Below are 12,352 nucleotides of genomic sequence, written 5' to 3' on the forward strand. Positions count from 1 at the left end.
AAAAGAAAAAGAAAAAAGAAAAAAAAAGAAAAAGGAAAAAAAGAAACTTTCTCATATTGCTCAAGGTAGAAAGTTTATATTATATATAATGAGTAATTCTATAAATATGGTGTACAACATAGTACCAATAATTAACATTAGGTTATCATGCACTTTAATACATTTGGAAGGCATAGAACTCATACTCAGTGTTTTTAACCATAAAAATACACACAAGACATATACTTGAGATATACTTTCTGACTTGAATACGACCAATAACAATTTGTTATTCTTTTTATTAATTAATTAATTAATCATTCCATTCATTTACATCTCAAATGATCTCCTACTTCCTTGTTACCCCTCCAGAAACCCCCCATCCCACATCTGCCTTCTCCCTGTCCCCTTTGCCTCTAAGAACATGCTCCCCTAACTCACTATCTCCCTCCCAGCATCCCCCTACCCTGGGGCATCAAACCTCCAGGGGACTAAAGACATCCCCTCTGATTGATGTCAGACAAGGCCATCCTCTGCTACATATGTATCTGGAGCCATGGATCCCTCCCTATCCACTCCTTGGTTCATGGTCTACTTCCTGGGAGCACTGGGTTGTTCGGCCAGCAGATGTTGTTCTTCCAATGGGCTTACAATCACCTTCTGTTTCAGTCCTTCCACCAGCTCCCCTACCACATTTGTTCCTGAGTTCAGTCTGATGGTTGGCTCCAAGCATCCACATCTGCATTGGTCAGTTGCTGGCAGTACCCCTAAATGAACAGCCATACCAGGTTCCTGCCAACAAGCAAAACTTGGCAACAGCAAGAGTTTGGGCTTTAATGTCTGCAAGACAGAATGGATCCCCAGGTGGGGTGGTCCCTGGATGGCCCTTCCTTCAGTCTCTGCTCCATTTTTTATCTCTATCTTTCTTTTTGATAGGAACATTTCTGGGTTAAAAACTTTGAGATGGTTGGGTGACCACATCCCTCCACTAGGGGCCTTATCTATCAACTGGAGGTGATCTTTACAGGTTCTCTCCACTGCACATTTTGGCTAAAATCATCTCTGTTGGGTCCTGGGAGCCTCTATCTTTCCTGGCACCTGAGACCCTCCAATGGCTATCCCCAGTTCCTCATCCCCCACTGCTAACATATTTTTATTTTGTTTCCTGACCTCTCTCCTGTCCCCTCCAGTACCTGATACTGCACCCATTCCTCTCTCCCTCCCAGTTCCCCCCTCCCTCTACCTCCCACCATCATCCTGTCCCCCCCTCAATGCAGGACTGAAGCATCCTCACCCTGGTCTTCCTTCCTCCTAAGCTCCAAATGGTCTGTGGGTTGTATCATGAGCATTGTAAGATTTTGGGCTAATATCCACTTATCGGTGAATACATAACATGTGGATTCTTTTATGTCTGAGTTACCTCACTCAGAGCTAATCAGAGAATTCTCAACTGAGGAATCTCAAATGGCTGAGAAGCCCTTAAAGAAATGTTCAACATCCTTAGTCATCAGGGAAATGCAAATCTAAACAACCCTGAGATTCTACCCCACACCAGTCAGAATAGCTAAGATCAAAACCTCAGGTGACAGCAGATGCTGGTGAGGATGTGGAGAAATAGGAACACTCCTCCACTCTTTGTGGACTTGCAAGCTGGTACAACCACTTTGGAAGTCAATCTGATGGTTCCTGAGAAAATTGGAAATAGTTCTCCCTGAAGACCCAGCTACACCACTGCTGGGCATATACCCAAAAGATGCTCCACTGTACCACAGGAGCACATGCTCCACTATGTTCACAGCAGCCTTATTTATAATAGCCAGAAGCTAGAAACAACCCAGATGTCCCTCAACAGAGGAATGGATACAGAAAATGTGGTACATTTACTGAATGAAGTGCTACTCAGCTATGAAAAACAATGACTTCATGAAATTTGCAGGCAAATGGATGGAACTAGGAAATATCATCCTGACTGAGGCAACCCAACTTATTATTCTTATCTCCCTCCCTTCATTTTTCTTAACATTCCCCCCTTCTTTTGGGCTCTGCTTCTTTTTTTTTGAACTGGAAAAAAAAAAGACACCAGTATTTTCATCTGGAAAGTCTAATACTTTTTCAAATGCCTTCTATCCCCCTTTGAACTAAAATTTCCCTCAATCTATTATGAACATAATATAACAGATTTATTTAAAATACACACCCCTCACACCCCCCCACATACACAGAAAGAGAGAGAGAGAGAGAGAGAGAGAGAGAGAGAGAGAGAACAAGCAAACTTCTATTGCTATATAACAGAATCAAGTCTATCCTGAAGATTTGTTCTATACAGGAGGATAAAGATTTCTGTTTATAAAAGTTATAAATGTTTATAGAGGTCTAGAATATAGAATTAAATGGGATATTTATACAAGATCACAACTTGAGACATAGCCATTCCCCCACCTCCATCCCATCTTCTCCATTATCATTGTACTTTCAAAGATTGGTAGAAAAGTTTTGTTTTCTTTTTTAATAACTCAAGTTCTTTTTCAATTTTTTTAAATATTTTTCTTTGTTTGAAAAACTGTGTGGCAGTCCCTATGATTACAAAGGTTCAATTCTTAAACCTTCAATTATAACTACTTGGTACAGAGTGAAAGGTTTCAAACATGGTTCAAGTAACACCCACACACCATTTATCCAGATGCACTGATTTTGTTGAGGAGCATAATTATAACATACATGCGTTTCTTTTCCCTCTGAAAAATTTGAGAATAAATTGGAGATGTCATGCCCCTTTAAACATATGTACTTCCATATATATTTCTAAAGGTCATGAATATTCTCTTTACTAGACCATAGTATTAGTATTAAAATATAGAGAATCAACTAATTCATTAGCCTTTTTAAAAAAAATCTATAGTCCATATATACATTTGTTTAATTGGCCTCATCCTATATTTCAGCATAATTTTTTTGGGACAAGATCAAATTCCAAAGCATACATTGTATTTGTGTATCTTCTTCTTTAGTATTCTTTAATGCAGGGTGAGTTTTAAAGTTTTATTTTCCTTGGCTGTGGTGGTTTGAATATATTTGGCCCAAGAGTGGAATTATTAGGAGGTATGACCTTGTTAGAGGAAGTGTGTCACTGTAGGGCTTTGAGACCCTCCTCCTAGCCATGTGAGAGCCAATCTTCTCTTAGCAGCCTTTGGATCAATATGTAAAAACTTTAGTTCCTCTAGCACTATGTCTGCTTGGACACTGACATGTTCCTGCCACGATAATAATAGACTGAACTTTGAACCTGTAAGCTAGCCCCACTTAAATGTCCTTATAAGAGTTGCCTTGGTCATGGTGTCTCTTCACAGTAGTAAAACCCTAACTGAGACATTGGCCTTGACTTTTAGACAGTATAGATGAATCAATTTACAGAATGCCATTCTAACTAGGCTATGGTAAGCTCTCAGGAAGATTTCTAGTTAAACAGAAGCTACCTCCTTCTCAATGCATGTTATTGGATTTTTAAAAATGCTTTTAATTGACATGGAATTACTTCTACCTTTCCTCTCATTCCTCCAGTCCCTCCCAGTTACCCTCCTTTGAACCCTTCTGATGCCCCTCTCCAGTTGATATCCTCTTATTTTATTGTATTTGATATATATACACATATGTATTGTATTCACAAATATATATGGGCACATCACTGATGTTTGTATGTAATATGGTTTTAAGGGTGACCACTTAGTATTGGATAACCAATGAGAGATCTCTTCCGCTGAGAAGGTTAATTTTCCTTCTTCCAGCAGTTGATATTTGTCTATAGTTCTTTGTCTATGGATGGGACCCCATAAAGTTTCTCTCTCTCCCACATTAACATTTCCATTTATGGTGTTATTCTTCTGGTCTTCTTTAGGTTACCATTCTAGGAGAGACTCTTTCACAACAGACTTCTTCAGATTCTGGCTCTTATAATTTTTTTCCATCCCCTTTACTGCAGTATTGCCTGAGCCATAGGTACAGGAGCAATAAGGTAGATGTACCCATTGGAGCTGGGATCCCTAGAATAATTAATTGATCCCAGTAACAGCCATGAAACATGATGGCTACTGGCATAGCAAGATATGTATAAAGGTGCAGAAAGTGGTACTCGCATGTTAGTGGCAACCAACAGCAGTCTAATTGCACTTAAGGGACACTTAACCAGATGGAAATCATCCCTGGTACTGGAAACCTAGTCAGCTTTCTGGTGCTAGTGAAGCTATGAACCTTAGGAAATAATCTACTGCTGCCATTGAGATAGACCAGCATAAATCCTTACCACATTCTAAATTTTATTCTTATACCCACAGATAAGTGTAGCTATTATCCTTCAACAAAGAAGGCTCTCTTTACAGCTGATTGAGACCAGTACAGAAAACCACAACTTATTAGAATTTATTAGGTATATATATATTTATAATTGCCATATCTATTTGATGGATTGATCTTTTGTAGTTATGAAATGCCCATCTTTATCAATAGCAAATATCTTTGCATTAGTGCATCATGATAGCTATTAGTGCTAAATTAACTATCTTAGTTCCTTCCATTGTCAAACTGTTGGTACTTCTGTATTTACAATACAGTTTATACAGCAATTCATAACCATTTCTTACTTTTTATAAGTTATTTGCATCACTTATATTAGGCTATTAATGATATTTTCCATTTAATGTATTTACTTATATGCTTGAGATTCTCAGTTGTATTTGTTTTGTGTTGTTGGTATAGCCTTGTAAATGCAATACCAGCATGTTACCACTAAACTACATGTCAAGTCTCATCTGTTTGATGTGGTTTTTTTGTTTTTGCTTTCTCTTGAACACGTTTCCATCCTTTCATTTTGGAAAATCAACATTTTTATTGTTTTATTTCAATTTCTTTATAGCCATGATAGTATGCTGCTTTACATTCTTTCTAGGTATCTTTGGAGATTGTAAAACATACTTATTTTAGTTTAGAGTCACTCGATCTCTCTCTTTATCTCTTATCTTACTATGTATCTGAGGCTTGCCTTGAACTTCCAATCATCCTGCCTCAGCTCCTGAATTACATTATAGGCATGGCTGGCTAGAATAAATTTTTTGCTTCTTATAAAATATGCCTATTCTGTCACAGTATGTTTATTCATCTTCCATCAAATTTTGTAAATAACTATATATTTTTAACTTTTATATATTGTTTTTTGTGATTATGTTTATTAACATATTATATACAACCCAATCTAGGAGAGGACCCCAAGCAAGTGTAGGCAGCCTCTAAAAATTATAAGTAATATAAGTTGTACAGGTTGGAGAAAGAATCCATGAAGAGCTGAGGAAAGAAAAAAAGAATATGATCAAAATGAGTACTATAAAAAATTTAAAAATAAAAATTAGCAAGTTTCAAGTAATACAGTGAAAAATAAGGAATTAGAAAAACTGAAAAACACATATAATAATTAAAATTGACTATTTATTGAGACCATCTAGCTTTGAGCAAAACTCTTTGACACTCATGTGTACTGTGCTACATGCCAAAACAACTATTTATTGTTAAAGACATTACACATAAAAATATGAAACACTATCAATCAACAAATACAACTTTCAATACAACAAATACAGCTTTATTTGGGACTTTATGTAGCTCAATTACACTGTTCTTATTTCATGGCAATTCATAAGTTTCTGTTAGTGTTCACGTGTTTGTATATTTACACTTAATGGTGACTGGATGTACACACTTTGTTCACTATTGTTCACAAGAAAAGTGAGTAGAAGAGTCAGCAGTTTAAATGTCTCTTGTACTATTGCTGGTACTGAGGGATAAGTGACCTATTCCTCCTATGCATTATTTCAGTTGCCTATTTGTAAACTGACCACAAAAACCTTAGTAGTCACTCAACGGCTGGACAGGCTTGTGAGATTAATGCACATTTCAGCAAAGCATAGGCAATATAAGCTTAGTAGCAAAGGAAGGGTTAGGGCTTCCCTGGAAGAAAAAATGAGATGAAAAAAATGAGATGAAATCCACAGTTCAGCTGAAGCACCAATACAAAGCCTACTTTTTTTTTTTTATTGGAAGTATACATCATCTAATTCAATATCTAGAGAACTAAGAATCAGTTACAGAAATTAGTGAGTTATAGGTGATTATAGTAGAGATGTCAATGGTCCATTGTAGTTCTATTATGGAAAAACAACTTTAATTTCCAACTTTATGTCATATGTTCAGATTACTTATGATTCAGATTACAATTCATCTTGAGACAGGATATTCTATATTCTTTGTTGGATATAAAGATAGTGGCTATGGTATTTTTGAAGTTTTGTGACCTTTTGTTAAAGAAGGTTATACATAATAGTACAGTTTGAAATTTTACTACCACATTTAGGACTTTAAGTCTTATAAAGATACCCTCAGAATTATTTTTGTTTGAAAATTGTATGCATATGTAATGTATTTTGATTCCTCCTCTCTTATCTCTCATCTGCTCCTTCTAGACCCTTCTTCCTAGCATGTCCCCCTTTGGCTTTCATGATATTTTTTGTTGGTATTTTATTAACCCACTGGGTTTAATTAAGGCAACCTGCATGAACATAAGCATGGTGTTATTTCCTCGATTGTGAACAACTTACTAATAGCTGTACTCATGAAGAGAAGTGTTTCCTCCCTTTGAAACCAGTAACTACCAATAGTTCCTTGGCCTTGTGTGCTCATCCTCTTTTCATACTGTTATCTGACAGGCTGGATCTTATAAGGTTACTATAACTGATGTTCATGTGTGCAGCAGCCCTGTCATGTCTAAATGTCTTTTTGCAATACAAATCCCCATCCTCCTACTCATACATTATTTCTGGCACCTCTTCTGGGATGTTCCCTGAGTCTTAGAAGAAGACTGATATGGATGTTTGGTTTAGGGATAATCAGTAAAAAATTATATAGCCTTACTCTGAGGCATTTATATGCATGATAAGTAGTGAAAAAGGTGAATTTGCATTACCTCACACAGTTACCATCTTTTTGTGACCACACTTAAAATCTACTCATTGAGGTAATGCATGAGTTAAATATCTTTATAACTATTCCAAAATTCATACTTACATACACATGAAAGCTCCTTGTATAATAAATATGTATAATACTTTAATTTGTTGTATAAAAGTACAAGATATTAAAAAAGAAACACTACATTTTTCATAGATTCAAATCAGTGTATGCCCACTTGAATGAACATGAGTGATACAGTGGAAAAGTAAAATGATATGAGAACAGTATGTCTATCAAGGTACTTGACTTAAGAGTATGTACTTATCTTAACATTATCCAAGCTCATGGTACAATCTTTCAAAATTCCATCCTAAAGTTGTTCACTTCCCTGTTCTGAGCAAGTATACAGTGACTACTGGTGACAATGGTCCCCCTTCCTGCATCCTGCTCCCACTCCCACTCCAACTGTTCTTCCCCTCCTCTTCTTCTCCCTTTTAGAACAAACTAATGATATTCTCCAGGAAGAAATTTTTTGCACACTTATTTTAAATTTGTAAGGTATGTTAGCTAAGTATGTGAGACTTTTACAGATGAAGTAATTAAACAAGGTATAAATATATTATATATTAATAAATGTGGCATACAGAGGTAGGAATGATTTTAGAAATCAAAGTAACTTTGATAGAAGCAGTGACCCTCATTAAGGTTTTTGTCTTTCACCTTTCACCATTTTCTTTCCCTGGTAGGAATCAGAGAGAACTGAATAGTCCCATTTACAGTGATTGATTTTTGACAAGGATGCTTATAGCCAATTTCCTGAGATCTAAGATTCTTCGTTTTAGACCTTTTGCTCATATTTTGTATTGCTCCATATTGAATAAGAGAGAACCAGAAATATACCAATGTTATTATATTATGCTCACTTATTAATTATGTACAGAGAATAAGACATTTAATAAATTCTTGGAATGATTTTCTTGAAAATCACAGTAGATTTCCTGCTGCAGTTGCTTTTAGAGAATCCATCTAGGACTTGAGAATATAAATGATTTACTCTGTAGTTTAATAACACAAGTGTTTTATCAATTTTCAAACTTTAAATAAGTAAAATAAATGCACAGTGTTCAAGATATAAAAAACAGAATGGTGAGGAGACCCAGATTTCACCAAATCTTCACATTTATGAGGGCATGCTTGTGACATAGGAAAGACTGCATTAGCAATTTATTTATTCCTAGGTAAATATTAATCAAAACTTATGTGAGGCATTATACCATAATTCATTTAAAATGTCCTATTCATTATATTCTCTGAATGCAATAAATCATGATCTTTTATAAATTATATCTATTTGAAAACTTTACACTCTCAATTAGATCTTCTTATATGAACAAAATAATAAATGTCACAAGAAATGTTTTAATGATAACAAGCTAGACCGTTACTTCAAGCATTTTTGCCCCCTGTAGTGGCTTCTTCTTAGATAAATTTCTATGCAATTTACTCCTATTTTCTTGGGGGAAAAGTTACTGCTATTGGTGCTATTTGGAAGTGAACTTACTCTGTAGTGGATCTTGGATGGTGGTCACCCTGACTGAATCTGACCTTCAAAAAGATGTCTTTTTTTGTATGTACTCAATGCAATTATTTGTTTCTATTGCTGAGAAGAGTAGAAAAGAGTCAAAACGTTAAAGCAGATAGTTCAGAAGCAGATCTTTATTTTCAACCTTGTGTTCTCTTTGGATGTTTTAAATGTTTATCCATTTATTTTTATCACATGTGTTTATTCCCCACCTAATTCCCCCAAAGGCTTGAGCCAACTTATGAAAATACATGAAATATGTGGAAATGGGGAAAATGAAAGGAAGGGTGAGTAAACTAATATTAAATCAGGAGAAGGTCAATATGCACATAAAAGACATGCTGCTACTGGATTCAACTGCAAACATGGAAGAACCTGTTTAAATAGCTTCAAAAGAGTAGAGTCAGGACAGAGTGAAACGGTAGGTGGGGGAGCCTATCTAATACTCACAACATTTCAGTTGCCTTCTTTCACTTGCTCTCCAATAAAGAACCCCTATCTGTCTGGAAAGAGTGAGCAAAAGGGAAAGATGCTGAAAACATGACCATACATTCATGATTTTAAATGTTCAAATGACAATCCTGATTTGGTACAAAACCAATTTGCAGAAAAGAAGTGACCATGTTGATGTTCTCATTTCTCTGTGTTGAAATCATGGTTATACCCATTAAGTAGACATTATTAGAAAGGAAAAATGACCAAAATAACAACTGGATTTTAGCCCAAATACTTTCATCTGATTGTGGAAATAGAAGGTCTATCTGAGATGATCTAGGGTGATAATTGTTATTCTGTGTGACTTTGCTCAAATAAACCAGATTCATGCAAAGAAGAAGAAGAAGAAGAAGAAGAAGAAGAAGAAGAAGAAGAAGAAGAAGAAGAGAAGAGAACTGATTATAAGGGTCCAGGATTTACAAATAAAAATAAGTAAAATTTCATCACCTTTGTAAAGTATAAGATTGTTCTTTTTCCCTGTGGTTATGAGTACCTTTTAAAAAAGAATCTAATTTACTTTCCTATTTAGGTTATTATCTGCCTTTTATCCTTCAAATATACATGCCTTATGAGCAGACAATTTTTTTAAAATTCTCTTTCAAAATTAAATGTGGCTTCCCCAAGTGCACATGGAGTGAACCTTGGCTGGAGGTTCTGGGTCTGCCGGAATCAGATCCAGGCAAGCCGAGCCTTCAGTTATCATGGGGTCCAAGTTGGAGCCTATGAAGAAGGAGAAGCATGGGCCCGGCCAAAAGGCCCGAAAACAGAAGGGTGCAGAGACCGAACTGGTCAGAAACGTTGTTGCCTATTGAAAGCTGCTCTGAAGCAGAAGGCCCGGGACACCACAGCTGGGGCCCAGTGGAGTGAAGAGGACACAGATGGAGATGATGATGACGATGGTGATGTTGTTCCCCCTGAATCCCACCCCAGAAAAGATAACAAAGCAGGGGGGGATTTGCAGATTAATGTGGACGATGAGAAAGCCTTTGTGCTGCCCCCTGCTGGGGAGACAGACCAGGATGCCCAGACTCCAGTCCACAAGCGGATCCAGGATATAGTAGGAGTGCTGAGGGATTTTGGGGCTCAGCGAGAAGAAGGCCTGTCTGGAAATGAATATCTGAATCGGCTTCAGAAGGATCTGGCCACTTACTATTCTTATGGAGACTTGCTGTTGAGCAAGCTCATGGAGCTGTTCCTACTGTCTGAGTTGATAGAGTTCTTATAAGCTAACAAGATGCCCCGGCCAATCACCCTTCAGACCAACAACTTGAAAACCCATCAGAGACCTTGCTTAGGCTCTGACCAATCGTGGGGTTAATCTGGATCCGTTGGGAAAGTGGTCAAAGTCTGGACTTGTGGTATATGAATCTTCAGTGCCTATTGGCGCTATTCCCGAGTACCTAGGTGGGCACTATATGCTGCAGGGAGCTTCAAGTATGCTTCCTGTCATGGATCTGGCACCTCAGGAGCACGAGCAGATCTTAGACATGTGTTGTGCTCCTGGAGGGAAGACCAGCTACATAGCTCAGCTAATGAAGAATACGGGTGTGATCCTTGCAATTATGCCACGCTCAAGAGTGTGGTGGGCAACCTTTACCGGGAGTCACCAATACCATCATCAGCCACTATGATGGGCGCCAGTTCCCTAAGTGGTGGGAGGCTTTGATCGAGTGCTACTGGATGCTCCTTGTAGTGGCACAGGAATCATCTCCAAAGACCCTGCTGTAAAGATGAACAAGGATGAGAAGGACATCCACCGCTGTGCCCACCTTCAGAAGGAACTGCTGGTCAGTGCTATTGACTCAGTCAACGCTGCCTCCAAGGTGGGAGGCTACCTGGTCTACTGCACCTCTTCCATTATGGTGGGAGACAACGAGTGAGTAGTAGACTATGCCTTAAAGAAGAGGAATGTGCAGCTGGTGCCCACTGGCCTGGACTTCGGCCAGGAAGGTTTTACCCGCTTCTGAGAAAGGAGCTTTCACCCCACTCTGTGTTCCACCCGAGGCTTCTACCCTAACAATATGTACGGGTTCTTTATCGTCAAGTTTAAGAAATTTTCCAATTCCATTCCCCAGCCCCATGCAGGGAACTCAGCAGCAGCTACCCCTGCAGAACCTGACCTGAAGGATCAGGTTACCCCAAAGTCTGAGAATAGTAGTCAGCCCACCAAGAAAGCCCGCGGGGCTACAAAGGCAAAGCAGCAGTCGGTGAGACAGCAACATTCCAAGAAGCCCTTCCCGAAGGTGAATGGCATCTCCAAGGGGCCAGGCTTGTCCACTGAACCTTCTGTCCCAAATGCCCAAGTGTCTGCCAGGCTCTCGGAAAGCAGTCAGTCTGATGGGAAAGCCAACGTGATCAGGAAGAGGTCTGGGAAGCTGAAGCAGTGGGGACCTAAGTTGAAGCCCCCAAGGAGGCTGCTGTCCCAAAGCAGAGCACCCCTTCCAAGGGCAAGGACTCAGGAACACCTGCTATGCCAACTCCCTCAGAAAGCAGTGCCACCCCAACAGTCCCTTGGGAAAGCCAAAAAGATACAGATAGGAAAGCAGCAGTTATCAGAGCAGCCTGCCAAGAGAGCTGCTCCTCTGAAAGAAGATGCTGTCCCCAAGGGACCCTCAGCCCCTTCTTGTGTCTCCCCACAGTTCTACCAGGCCCTCACCAGCAAAAAAGAAGCAATCTATGACAAAGGGCAGGAGCCAGCCAGCCTCTGCTGTCCAAAATGGAAACCCATTGACATTGTCTCTTAGATCCTGCTGCAAGGATGCCCCCCACCTATGCATACATATGAAATTTAATATACATATTACCACCACCCCGCCCCAAAATTAAATGTGATTTCTAAAACCTAGAATTAACCAATTTAAAGAATGTGATTCAGTATCCTTCAGTAGAATCACTGTATTAGACAAATATTATCAGTGTCTGGCTCTAAAACAGTTTTAGAACTAAACAAAAGATGACTCATACACATTATTTCTTGTTCATTGTATACTTCTGCTATCCCATGGATGACACTGATTTCTTTCCTGCTGCACACTCCCTTTTGACTGTACACTATTTGATGAGGCTGGTGAGAAACAGATGGAACCAAACACTGGGCAAATTAGGTTTGTAGAATAACAAGGTGATTAAAAATAAATAAGCTGGTGATGGGCTATTATAGAGAATTCCACTGGCTAATCAATGAAAATAAGGCATGAAATGAATGATGGCTAAGACTGTACTCAATAGTTATCTAGCTTTAAGCAGAAAAAAGTATGAAGCAAACATAAACAGACCATGTGGTTTTAATAAGGACATTGAACAAAA

The 12,352-nt window shown here is 38.4% G+C and overlaps 1 protein-coding gene and 1 pseudogene across 3 annotated transcripts in view; both read left to right on the forward strand.

Annotated features, from left to right (window-relative positions):
* The window catches only part of Il1rapl2 (interleukin 1 receptor accessory protein like 2), a 1,196,863-nt gene that overhangs the window by 689,736 nt on the left and 494,775 nt on the right, over positions 1–12,352 (forward strand). The gene's annotated exons all lie outside the window — the stretch shown is intronic.
* On the forward strand, positions 8,818–11,872 carry LOC116090853 (annotated as a pseudogene). The gene is made up of 2 exons (XR_004118835.1): positions 8,818–8,838; positions 9,720–11,872. The product of XR_004118835.1 is annotated as a probable 28S rRNA (cytosine-C(5))-methyltransferase pseudogene (transcript).

Source organism: Mastomys coucha, chromosome X (genome assembly GCF_008632895.1).
Source record: "Mastomys coucha isolate ucsf_1 chromosome X, UCSF_Mcou_1, whole genome shotgun sequence".
Classification (NCBI taxonomy): domain Eukaryota; kingdom Metazoa; phylum Chordata; class Mammalia; order Rodentia; family Muridae; genus Mastomys; species Mastomys coucha.